This window comes from Myotis yumanensis, unplaced genomic scaffold (assembly GCF_028538775.1).
Source record: "Myotis yumanensis isolate MYYU_CA2020_CCGP unplaced genomic scaffold, mMyoYum1.0.hap1 SCAF_16, whole genome shotgun sequence".
Lineage (NCBI taxonomy): Eukaryota > Metazoa > Chordata > Mammalia > Chiroptera > Vespertilionidae > Myotis > Myotis yumanensis.
This window is the reverse complement of record NW_027223767.1, coordinates 42218416-42231169: the sequence shown is the minus strand read 5'-3', so window position 1 is coordinate 42231169 and position 12754 is coordinate 42218416. Positions and strand designations below refer to the sequence as shown.

Genomic DNA, 12754 nt, shown 5'->3' with positions numbered 1-12754 from the left:
ATGAGAAGAAGCAGAAAAGGGGAGCGTCACACCCAGTCCCAGGTAGTATGCAAATACGGTGTCACGTAACGTCAGACTGAGCGGGGCGGGACCAGGCGTAAGATGGAATCAGGCATTGAAATCATCCTGGGGGGTAGGGAAGAGTGTCAAACTTTCAGCAGTTGAGTGAGTCCTGGCAAGCATCAAGAAAGTGATACCTTAAAAGAGCATTACTTTTAGTTTAATCTAAAAACATTAGTTTTGAGCCCTCAGGATCTCAGTGCTGCTTTCAACTCCAAAGTCTACAAATTAATGCAAAGTTTGCATACATTTGCATGCGATTTGCGTTACATTCGTGCACTTAATGGCTACCGTGCCTCATGTGACACCCACATTTGTCTTTCTCCACGTTTCCAAGTTCGTACTTGGTGTTGGTCCTACCTAAACACACACACACACACACACACACACACACACACACAAACTGCTACCCTGTAAATTAAATTGAGACTATAAAGAAGCAGCAGGAATTTCTCTTTAGAGTCGTCCATTTCAAATCTAGCTCAGCTGAGTGGAAGGAACAAAGTGACTGAAAAACTTGCCCAAATTTGCACAGCGACTCCATTCTAAATCCTGGTCTTCTCATTTTAAAGCTCTCTGACCTACAAGTCAAAATGAGAATAGATAGTCCTCAAAGAGAATAAATGCAGTTGTAAAAATCACATGTTAGACTATATATGAAGACATTTGAGAAAGAAAACAGCATTTGAGTCACTATTAAAATTACTCTTCAAAAGAAAAAAATTATTACCCTTGATATTTATTAACCATGTTCTATATATAGAAAAAGCAAAAGACAATCAACCCTGGATTGTCTGCGGTAAGGGACCATCCAAGTAATTGGACAATTCCCTCCAGATTTATATTTAGCTATGAACTCTAATTTTGATCTTGCTACAAATTTATCTTTCTATTTTTGTTTTTGCCCAGTTTAATGTTAAAATAAAGATATTCCCTGAAGCTATACTAACTAATCAAGGAAGAGGAGGTAATCTGGGAGCATGCTGCAAGGCAAGAAGAGGTCACTCTGGGATTAAATATTGAAACAGATAATACCCAAAGTGGAAATTCAAGAGTTGGTTGAATATTAAAATCAGTCTACATACTGAGGCAATGGAACATCCTGAAGGAAGGTTTTCTTTGCAGAGTGTACTCTTGTGGGTTTGAAGGACTTACTTCAAGATCTGACATGTGAAATCTTTCTATATTGACTGGGAAATGTTGTATTTCTTTTCCATGAAGAAGACAACTTTACCAAAGGCAGATAGGAAAAAACACAAACTGATGAATTGTTAAAAACTCATTCTTTATAAATTTAACTCAGTTTTTTAGAAAATCTTCCAATTTAGCCCAGCCAGTGTGGGTCAGTGGTTGAGTGTCAGCCCATGAACTAGGAGGTCAGGGTTCAATTCCAGGTCAGGGCACATGTCCAGGGTTTTGGGCTCAATCCCCAGTGGGGGGTGTGCAGGAGGCAGCCAATTGATGTTTCTCATAGATGTTTCTCTCTATCACTCTCCCTTCCTCTCTCTAAAATCAATAAAAAAAATTTTAAATCTTCCAATTTATAACATTCCTCAATTCTAATTAGCTCAAAGTTTATATATATTCTCATGACAATCTGGAAAAAGAAATGCATGGATTCTTATTATGGTGCAAGTAAGAAACCTGGGGCCCAAAAAGGTTAAGTACTTTTGATTCTTAGTTCATGTCTCTATGAGACCTTATTTGACCACCCTGCCTCACATCTTCATTAATCACAGTAATGGTAGCATCTAACATTCATTGAGTCCCTTTTTCCATGCCAGGTACATGTTAAGCACTGTGCATACATTATATCATTTAACACTCATGACCACACCTATGAGTATTATTTCCTCTTCACTGAGGCTTCAGAAAGAAATAACATGCCCAAGCCTGGCTGGGTAAGAGCATCGTCCTGATATGCCAAGGTTAGGGGTTCAATTGATCCCCAGTCAGGGCACGTACAAGAATCAACCAATAAATGCATAAATAAGTGGAACAACAAATATCTCTCTCCATCTCTCTCTCTACCTCTCTCTCTCTCCCCTTCCTCCCCGCTCCTTCCCTTCCCCTCTCTCTAAAATCAATATTTTTTAAAGAAAAGAAATAACATGCCCAAGGTTACTCCAACATCCTGACTCCAGAGCTGAACTCCTTTATCTCTATTCTTGTAAAACTTTATGAATATAGAAGGCTTACTATTTATATTTTACATAAAGAATGTCCAAAGCTGCACACGTGGCTGATATGTTAAAATTACAGTTGTCTAGTATTTTACAGCTCTTACATATATAATCTCATTGAGTTTTCACAATAGGCATACAAGATAGAAAGTGCAGATATTGTCTCTATTTTACAGAAAGCTAAGTCACAGAGGCTAAATAAATTGCCTAATATCACCCACTTAGTAAATGACAAATTCAGGACTTACATCCAAAGTCTTTTGACTCAGATTCAAGTACTTTTCCAACCAATACTCAACTTCTAAACCATTGGCCTGCCTGAGAGGATAGGCTAGTTGGTCTCTTGAAATGTTCTTGCCTCACAACTTATTCCATTTTAGGAGCCCTCAACATGTAAATTCTCAGGTAGTCTTAGAAGATGCTGAGTGATTTTTAAAAATGTAGAGAGAGGAAGAAACATTAATGTGAGAGAGAAATATTGATTGATTGGCTGCCTCCCATATGCACCTTGACTGGAGATTGAACCCGCAACATGAGTATGTGCCCTGACTGGGAATCGAACCCACCACCTTTTGGTGAATGGATAACACTCACCAACTGAGCCACACTGGCCAGGGCTGATTTATTATTATTATTGTTGTTGTTGTTGTTGTTGTTGTTTGAGCCATACAGTGTATGTTAGAAGTAAATGCCCTGGAATTAAGAATCATGAAATACTTTGGGCAAATGGTATCGTTTCTTTATGCCAAATAAAGACAAAATGGCATATTACTGGATAGCTCATTCTTCCCTTGGGGAGAAGGGTAATGTGGGTAGTCTCAAGGACGTGGGATTTAAATTTTGTTCCAAAGCCAAGTTATGAGGAATTGAGGACCTGGACAGTGGAAGAAGTGCCAGCGGAGGTGGCACAGCTGAAGAATTGGATCTTCTGAGTCCAGAGAGTCCTGGTTCTTCCTGATAAGTTGCTGGCAAAAGACACTAAAGCTGACCTAGCTGAAGGAGTGAGAAGGCAGGAGGCATCGGAGATCCCTGTCCTCTCACTAACCAGGTATCATGTCCAACCAGCTGTCTCTTATTGCTTTCTCTATCACTGATAGCTTCTCCTGGCATGGGCATGATGGGAGGATAAAGCCTTCATTCTGAAGATCAACGCCTGTCTGTTTCCTCCAATACAAGAAGCCATAGCTTTGGGAAGGATGTGTACTGCTAAGGGGTGATGCCTTGACTTCAAAGGCATCTTTTAGCTTATAAGAAACCTTTGTCACCATCCCGTCATCCTTATCAACACAACTGCTATTAATTTACTCATCACAAATTTAGTGAAATGAGCAGTATGTGCCAGACACAGAACGAGGCGCTAGTTAATAATGTTCAGAGGCATGCTCTCTACCCTGGAGTTCACAGCCCAGCAAGCCTTGAAGCCTGTTTGCAGAAGTGGTCCTGGGTTAGAGGCTATTCTCGTTGAGACAAGACCTGGTTCCTGCTTTCAGGGACTTTGGGTCACAGGCAGGCACCCATAAACATCAGAAGTGGAGAATTGCATATACCAATAAATTGTTTTTCATCTATAGGACAATTACTTGCCTCAGAGGGTTCCAATAGCAAATGCTTACTTAGTCCCTTGATCCCGGCCTGCTCTTGGGATGTCCACAGATGTCACAATAAATGAGGATTCAAGGAATTGGAGTTATTTTCTCTACAGGTGTGTATCAGGTGTATAGCCTCTCCCCAAAAAGTACCTATAAGCCCCAAGGGTCTTAAAAGCTGTAGGAGTCTGACGGACTACCAAGGATGAAAGGCTGCAGGGAGTGCTGGCAGATCAGAGGATCAGCAGGGAAGCCTTATCCTGCTGGCCACTGAATTAAAAGACGTCTAGGGTTGTCATAGCCAAAAGAAGTTTCCCAGGTCTGAAGAAACTGGTCCTACTTTCAGGCACCTTGACCTTCACTCTGCATTTATGGCACAATAACCAACCAGAATGGCAATTCCAAATCATCATTTCGCCCTCCCAAAATCATTGATACTCAGTAGCAACTGTTCAGCAGAGAATAAAGAAGTTCTGATATTCCTTGATACCTGGGGGACTGGACTTCTTGGTAAATGTCTAAGTGCTTACGTCTTTGGCCCCCAGGGTTCCAGAATAATAAAACAGAAAATAAGATGACGCAGACACACAGTGTCTCTTTCCGACCTACCTCCTTTCTTCAGCTTCTGTCTGAAATGTCAGGCCTCGATCCTCAGGGAATGAGATCCTGAGGAAATGGGGTCAGAACTGAAGGAGCAGAGCAGCCTGAGAGGGATTGGGAAGGAGGGTTGAGGGAATGAATGAGGTTATGGGAACAGAGTAGGGAGGGGGGCCTAGGCCTCAACAACTCTCCCACTCTGGTGGCCTCCCTCTCTCTCTATCCCTTCTCTCTTACTCCCAAGGTAACCAGATGGCCTGGATTTTGACCTTCGGGACCCTGTCTGACACATTTTTCCCTTCCTGTGGCCCACCACCACCAGTTTCTGGCTTAGTTATCTCACTTGTTCATGTTCCTTCATTCTGACTGCATGGCATTTACTCTTTAACTCTTCTTTTCCTCTCTCTTGGTGGGAATCGAATTTTCTTGCTAAACTGTAGCCTTTTTAAAATTAAGATTCCTCAACCTTGACAATAAAGGAGCTGGCAGAAGTTTTAAAACAGGTAAAGAGTAATCGTGGAATCTGAGATATCAACATTTTGGAATACTGGACCTAGTGGCACATTCTGTGAAAAATACGAAAGTAGGTTGTAGTTTTTATAAGCATTGGAATAGACATTAGAGACTATATATGATGTAGTCCCCGCATTTTACAGATAGAGAAATGGATGCCCAGACAAGGCAAGGACTTGCCAGAGGTCACTCGGCAAATCAGAGGCAGGGCAGGGACCAGGGTTCTTTCATCCCATTCAGTGTTGCCTCAAAACATAAATAATTTTAAAAGAATTTAGATGGAATACTATTCAACAATAAAATGAGACAATCTACTGATATATGCTACAATGTGGATGGACCTTTAAAATATTATGCTAAGTGAAAGAGGCCAGATGCAAAAGACCACATAGTGTGTGATTCTGTTTATATGAAATGTCCAGAAAAGTCAAATTTAGAGACAGAAAGTAGATCAATCGTTATCCAGGGTTGGGAGTGGGAGCAGGGATTACCTGCAAAGAAGCACAATGAAACTTTTGGGGGTGATAGAAATGATTTAAAACTGGAATGTGGTGATGATCACACAACTCTATAAATGTACTAAAAATCATGTATAATTATTAATTTTATGGTATGTAACTTATACCTCATTAAGGTGTCCCCCCCCCCAAAAAAAAAAGAATTTAGATATGCTTATGAATGGGAGATCTATGGTGGATAGCAGACCCTGATAATCTTTAAGGGAATGTCTCAGGAAACAAATGTACCCATGACATCCCTAAAAGGTCACTGTACAAGATGTAAGATTTGGCTCTTTGGCCTGTGGAATATCAGGCTGGCATTTTTCAGTTTTTAAAACTATCCTCCTCTCTAAAATATGTTTCCTGAGGAGAACAGGTGTCTTGGTCATCACTTTCATTACTACACCTAGCTCACTGTGACCAGCATGCAGATGTTGCTTCACAAAAAAATTCATTAAACTCAAATTCTGCTGCATCATGTGATTATGAGTACCGTAGGGGACCATCTGGTTTCTAGAGCAGTGCCTTGATGGGAACAGTTTGCATCCCCCACGCCCGACTTTCCCAGGCCCATTGAGAGATCAAACTCTTTGGAGAGGAGAGTTGGTTTATGTACATTCCCAGGAGACTGGGTATAAACCAAAAGGCCCATTTGTCTCAGCCCCTTTTAGACTTCTCCCTTCTCCACCACTGTTCCCATTCACCTTCTTCAAGTTGGCCTCAACAATGTAATTACCCCTAAGGCAAATAACCTACAATATTCTAAACTACTCCATCTGATTCCAGTCCCTCTCCCTTCCTCTCACACTGTGCACCAAATCAGACATCAGGTATCATTCCAATTTCAAAAATATTACAAATATAACAGAAGGGACAAGCGGCTTGAAAATTGGTCTGTAATCTGATTTCCTTTAGATCCAGGACACAGACTCCAGAGCTATTTTCAGAGCCAAAAATATTATCTCTAAAGGGCTTTTGTAATAATAGATAACTGCAAAATATCACCACAGGTTCTTCCTCTGTTTTATTTCTGTTCCTTGGTTTATGAACATCCCTTCTCCCTGCAATTCCATCTTCCACCATCTGCTTCCATTTCCAATTAGATCTCACTTCCTCCAAACGTTCCTCAATTGACCTTATGAGATACTGATGATTCCCTAGGGACTCAGGTGTTCAGTTTGTAGCACAATATATGAGTACTAGCTTACGGGTAGCTTTATCATTTCTGCTAAGTCATTTTATATCTGTTGGTTTTTTCTTCCCAATTCTGAGCAAAGGAATCCATTTATTCTGGTATTTCTTGTCAGCAACTAGTGCAAACCACTGCATCCGGCAATGTGGAATCAATGTTGGTTAAATATTTGACTGTTTCTCCAACTAATGTTTCTGACCACTCCTAAAAGTTGAGGCTAAAAGTCCTGCAGACTGAAAGCAGGGAAGGCTCCAGGTTTTGTGAGTAAAAAAATTATAGTTAGGTACGAGGGCTTGGAAGGGTTTTGTGAAAATAAGAGGCTCTGACACTTAAGTTTCATGAACTTCAATGTAAATCTGTTTCTAACTGAAAGAATGAAGCCTGGTTACATCCCATCCAACTCTTCAACCCTGATTGAATTGTCTATTCCTGGTTTCTCTAGTGGATATCCTATACTCAACACATCTCTATTCAATGGCTCTGGCTTGACAAAATGGCCTCGGTAGCCAAGTCTCTTTAATGAAAAAGTCTCAAAGGGCTAGATTGACATTCCTCCCACTTAATAACTTGGTGGCACATAAAATATTGCTCCTTTCAAAGCAGGAGGTTTCTCCTGCTATGCACGGTGGAGGGCAAAGACCTTGTACCTAATTCTGGAAGCCCCTGATGGCTCAAGCCTCAAGGAATTATGTTGTTGTGTAGCAGAAGGGTCTGGAATGTTCCAGTACATTCCACTAGTGGCCTCTGTGACCCCTGCTTCTATTCAACTTGGGCAAAGGCCTGGTAGTCTACAAAGTGGCCTGTATTCTGCTGGGGTAGGAAGCAGGTTGGACATGCTTCTTCCATGCCACTCTGATAAAATCACACAAGTTGGCACCTTCTCTGGAAGTCCCACCCAACAGCTCCACCCAATTCTCTGACCACCTGGATATTTTCCCAGAATGTCAAGCCAGGGTTTAGATACCAACTCTATCAATTTCTTGGCTCTATATACCCAGTTCTGAATTCTTCCCCAAACAGACTAGAAATCTGGGTTTCCTGAACCAGTGGTGTGTCTGCATTCTTCAGAATGCCCAAGGAGCCTATACCACCTATAGAGACAGAAACCTCAGGGCCCCAGGAAGGAAAGAATATAATCAGGATGCTACAGACCATCTGCCCTTGCTACACAGCATAGAAGAAAACTTCCACTTACTGGGCACTTTACTATAGGCTCCACAATTTGCACACCTCCTCTCATTTGATCCTCAGTCATAATTATTATACCCTATATAGTAGGTATAATTATTCCCATTTCACAGGCAAGAAAACTGAGGCTCAGAATGATTAGGAAACCTGTTAAAAAGGTTATAAAGCTAGAGGTGACCTGCCTTCACCTCTGCCGTGTATGACCACAACTGGAGGTGGGGTCAGTGGCCTAGGTGAGGGGGATGCAGACCTAGAGGCTCACTCTTTACCCAGAGATTAAAGGTCAGAGATAGGACTATAGGTCAGACTAGTCATGCTATAACTTACTCCCGTCTCCCTGTCACTCCCTCAGCTCTAAATTCTCTAGAACTCTAACTTTGTTTATATTGCAGGGGAGCAGTGCTCAGAAATCATGGAGGTGAGTCTGGCAGGTTCCAGCTGTTCCTGTTGTGTGAGTCAAACTTTTTTTTTTTTTTAAACTTCTCCTTGGCAAAAGCATGTCTGTCCTTCAGTGGACTAGCTAGCCTAGGACCAAATCCATTCCCTTTCTCCAAGCTTCCTATCTCGAGGGAGGAAAGAGAGAGAGGGAGAGATGGGGAAGTTGGGGGATTTCCATTAAGAAGAAACCAGAGAAGATTAAAGGAGGCAGAAGGGTGGTGCTGCCCTTTAAGAAAGCCTGCCAGAGCTCTGGAGCTGGGACTCTTAAGAAACGTCTGTAGTGTGCCAGGTAAAGTGAGAAAGCCCTTCGTGGGGTCAAAAGAGAAGCTACAAGGGGAGGCCCTGGGGAAGACTTGGCAGAAGGTGGGAAGGAGGTAAGACTCTATCCAGGACTGAAAGTGTGTGTTTAATTCTGGAACCACCAAAATAAGAAAAGTAAAGGGGGTGCTCTCCCCGCAGGGAACACGCCCATGCCCCCTTCTCCCCCCCTCCCCTTGCCAGGCATGTTACCATTGGCTTCCACATTCCCAAGCTCCTAGGGCCCTTCCTTTACCTTCATGCTTGTTTCCTAAGCTCATTTCTTCTAGGAATTACTTTTTCTACCTCTATAATTTACCAAATAAATGTTCTCTTACTGGGTTAAGGGGGGGAGGGGGGGATAAGGACACACTTGTAATAGCTTAATAAAGAATTTTAAAAAATGTTCTCTTACCAAAAATAAGTAAATAAAGGGACTCACCCCTTGACTTTCTCTCCCCACCTCTAGGATGGAGCAGCCAAGTAAGGGGAACCCTTGCTGGACCATGCTCTCCATTGCCAGCAAACTGGCTGCACTGCCTGCCCAGCCTGCCAGAGCACTGCTGGAAAGAGTGACCCACCACTGTGTTTGGTTGATAAATGATGGGCACCCCTGCCTGCTGCCCATTCTCTCTTTTCTCCCTGCTTAGTTTGCAGTCTTCTGGCTGGCAGGGAGCTCTGGAGCAGGGGTGGGGGCAGAAGGGTCCTACAGACAGTATTTAATACTCAGTGATTTATGGCAGCTGGAAGGGAAGGAGGGGAAGCCCCTGGGACTAGTTTCCATGACGCATCAGCACACCATTGTCAAGAGTCCAAAGTATTTTCTTGATGTCTGTGCCTTCAGGCCCAGCTTTGGGACAAGATACAGCCCTCATCTCCCCTGGGGCCCACCATTCTAATGCCATATAGGATGAGACCAGCAGCTAGCTGGAATGAGGTGAATAAACATACATCCAAATCCTTATCCTTTGCTTTAAGCCCCACACTGCTGGGAGAGGGAAGAAATGTGAGGTCGAGCAGCTCAATGGCTGTTTTTGGAGGATTTATTTTTTTAACGTACAAGAATTCTTTTGAACCCTCCATGGTTCCAAGAAAAACTATTGGAAATGTCCCTGCTTAAGGGGCCAGGGGGTTAAGTGCCAGGGATGGAAGGCTAAATGCCAGGGGTGCTGGTTGCAGGGATTCTTGGGACTGGGGCTACTGGCCTCCCTGCTGTGGGCTCAGGAATACCAGGCCCAGGCTCTGGTTGCCCTGAGAGATGCAGCCATTTTTACTTCTGATTGAAGGGCACCACCTTCTGGGATTTTCCCTTTTCTGGTGAAAAACAGAGTAGAATAGGCCCAAAGGACCAAGAGTCTGGAGGGCAGTGAAGGAAGATAGCAATGTGAAGCAGGGTGAGACCAATGTTTTCTATAGTTTAGAATTTGAGCCTGCTGGTGGAAAGATGTATTTTGTGGGAGTGGGTGGTAATTGCCCTTCACAAAGATTATCTCAAAAGGTCAAGGGATGGGCCTTGAATAGCCCTAATGCCCCTGAAACAGTCTATTGTATGGCTATTGTCTATACATGTAAAGGAAACCTTCTTGACCCTATTCATACTTTTTTTTTTTGCCTCTGTGGTTTCCCCAAGTGAATAACTGCATACTACTTATCCCCAGAACCAGTCTACCTCCTTTAAGCTTCAGCAACAAAATAGTTCAACTGCATTTCTTAAGCTCCTACTATGTGCCAGGTGCCATGTTAGGTGGTGCAGGTATAGAGACTATTATTCATCTCTATATCCACAGCACCTAACATGATGCCTGGCACATAGCAGGATAGGAGAAAAAGAATATGGGGAAAGAACATTCCAGGCAGAGTAAAGAATTTATGCAAAGGTCCTGAGGTGGAAGGAACCAGCACACTCCTAAGGAATTGCAGGAAGACCAATCAGGCTGGAGCACAGAGAATGAGGTTGGGTGGAATGGGCTGGAGAGTTAACCTGAGGACAGACCACGTGGGACACTGCAGGCCCAGTATGAATTTCAGTCAGTATCCTACAGAAGCACATGGAATAAAAGTATTTACAGAAGAGCAGATAATGGCTCTTTCCCAAATTACTAATGCTTTACTAATACTTGTCTCAAAGGAGAACAATAGCAACAGTCTGAACTACTAGGAACTTCCCCAGTGTCCTTGCATGGTGTGGCTCTGTCTGGCTGGCACTGGGAAGGCCCAAAATTGATGAGCCAACCCCAGGCTTGCAGCCTTCAGGCGAGGGATGGCCCCTGCCAGTGTGGACAGAGGGGTAGGGGTGGAGGGTGGGTGGAGTGCTTTGCCTGAGGTATCAGCTCCACAGTGACATTTGGAACAGCCCCAAGACTATGGCTCTTGTTCCTAGATAACTCTATCATGTGTTCCCCCATTTAAATGGTCTGCTCACCCTACCGCCCTTCCTATAGCAGCTGTGCTCCCCACCCAATCTGGGGAAGGCCCTTGGATAAGAACTCTGACTCTGCCCAGAACCTGGGGTCTTGACCTGCTGAGTTCAGGCCTCTGTACTGCCAGGAACCATGCATCCTATATAATAAAAGGGTAATATGCAAATTGACCCTAACGGCAGAATGACCAGGAACAACTGGTCGCTATGACGCGCTCTGACTCCCAGGAGGCAGACTCTCACACAGGAGCTGCCCCCTGGTGGTCAGTGTGCTCCCACAGGGGGAGCTCCGTTCAGCCACAAGCCAGGCTGACGGCTGCGAGCGCAGTGGTGGTGGCAGGAGCCTCTCCTGCCTCCTCCGCAGCCTAAGCCACAGTTGGACATCCCCCGAGGGCTCCTGAGCTGCCAGAGGAATGTCTGACTGCCACCTTAGGCCTGATCCCCCTGCGAGTGGGCCTAAGCTGGCAGGTGGACATCCCCCGAGGGGTCCTGGACTGCGAGAGGGCGCAGGCTGGGCTGAGGGACCCCCTTACCCCAAGTGCACAAATTTTCGTGCACCGGGCCTCTAGTATTTACATATCCTTGATAGTTTTCCAGAGGTATTAATGGAAACCATGGAAGAGGGTTATGATGGTTGGACTCAGCTTTTCTGAAGACCTCTCTTTGCTTCTTAGTCCTATCTTTGGAGAATGTGGTTTGGTGTAGTGACATCTACTGGCAAGGCAAGGCAGGTAAGAAAATGACCAGATGCCTACTCATCCTCCAGTCATTTCCAGACTAGTAGGAAAATCATTCTTAACCCTGAGATTGGGTTGAGGTTAGTAACCTCATTTGGTTAGAGCAAGACTAAGAAGTCCAAGGTTGTGGATTTGGACCATGTATGTGCTGGTTTGCCTTAAATAGAGAAATGTTTTTCTTAGTTATAGCTTGCATCCCTCACCTTGGCCAGTTGATTCACATCTGGGTACAGTTGTTACAAGGGAGACTGGGTAAGCATTGTATATGACTCAGAGGGACCTGTTCCTAGCTGCTATTCCTGGGAAAGTATTTCCCAAAAAATAAAGTGACCCACAGTTTATAAATGGCAGCATACAGGGTCATTTTTCATCCTCCTAAAGTTGGCTGGTCTGGGAAATGTTTTTTTCTGGGACTCAATTCCTCCCAGGAAAAAAGTGTCTACAGAACCATATTCAAGTTTTCTATAGTGTGCAAGAGTGACTACAGCTTTAAAAGTGGCCTCTTGCCCTGGCTGGTGTGGCTCAGTTGACTGAATGCCCTCTTGTGCACCAAAGTGTCATGGGTTCAATTGCCGGTTTGATTCCTGGTCAGGGCACATACCCAGTTTACAGAGATCAATGTTCCTCTCTCACATCGATGTTTCTCTTTCACATCGATGTTTCTCTTTCACATCGATGTTTCTTTCTCCCTCTCCCTTCCTCTCTTTCTTAAATCAATAAAAATAGCCCAGCTAGTGTTGCTCAGTCATTAGGGTGTCAACTGAGCACAGAAGGGTTACAGATTTTTCTGGGCCCTGGTTGGGGTGCGTGCAGGAGACAACCAATTGGTTTGTTTCTCTCACATCTATGCTTTTCTCTCTTTCTCTTTCTCTCTCTCCCCATCCCTCCCTTCCACTCTCTCTAAAAATCAATGGAAAAAATATCCTTGATGAGGATTAACAAAAATAAATCTATACTAATAAAAGCCCATGTGGTCATCACGCCCTCACGCCGTGATGCCCTCACGCTGTAACAATCCATCACCAGGAGGCTGCGTGTGCCACG

At 43.8% G+C, this 12754-nt stretch overlaps 1 protein-coding gene across 1 annotated transcript in view; it reads right to left on the bottom strand.

The window, feature by feature from the left end:
• Positions 1–12754, bottom strand: part of FAM117A (family with sequence similarity 117 member A) — a 60361-nt gene that overhangs the window by 41238 nt on the left and 6369 nt on the right. The gene's annotated exons all lie outside the window — the stretch shown is intronic.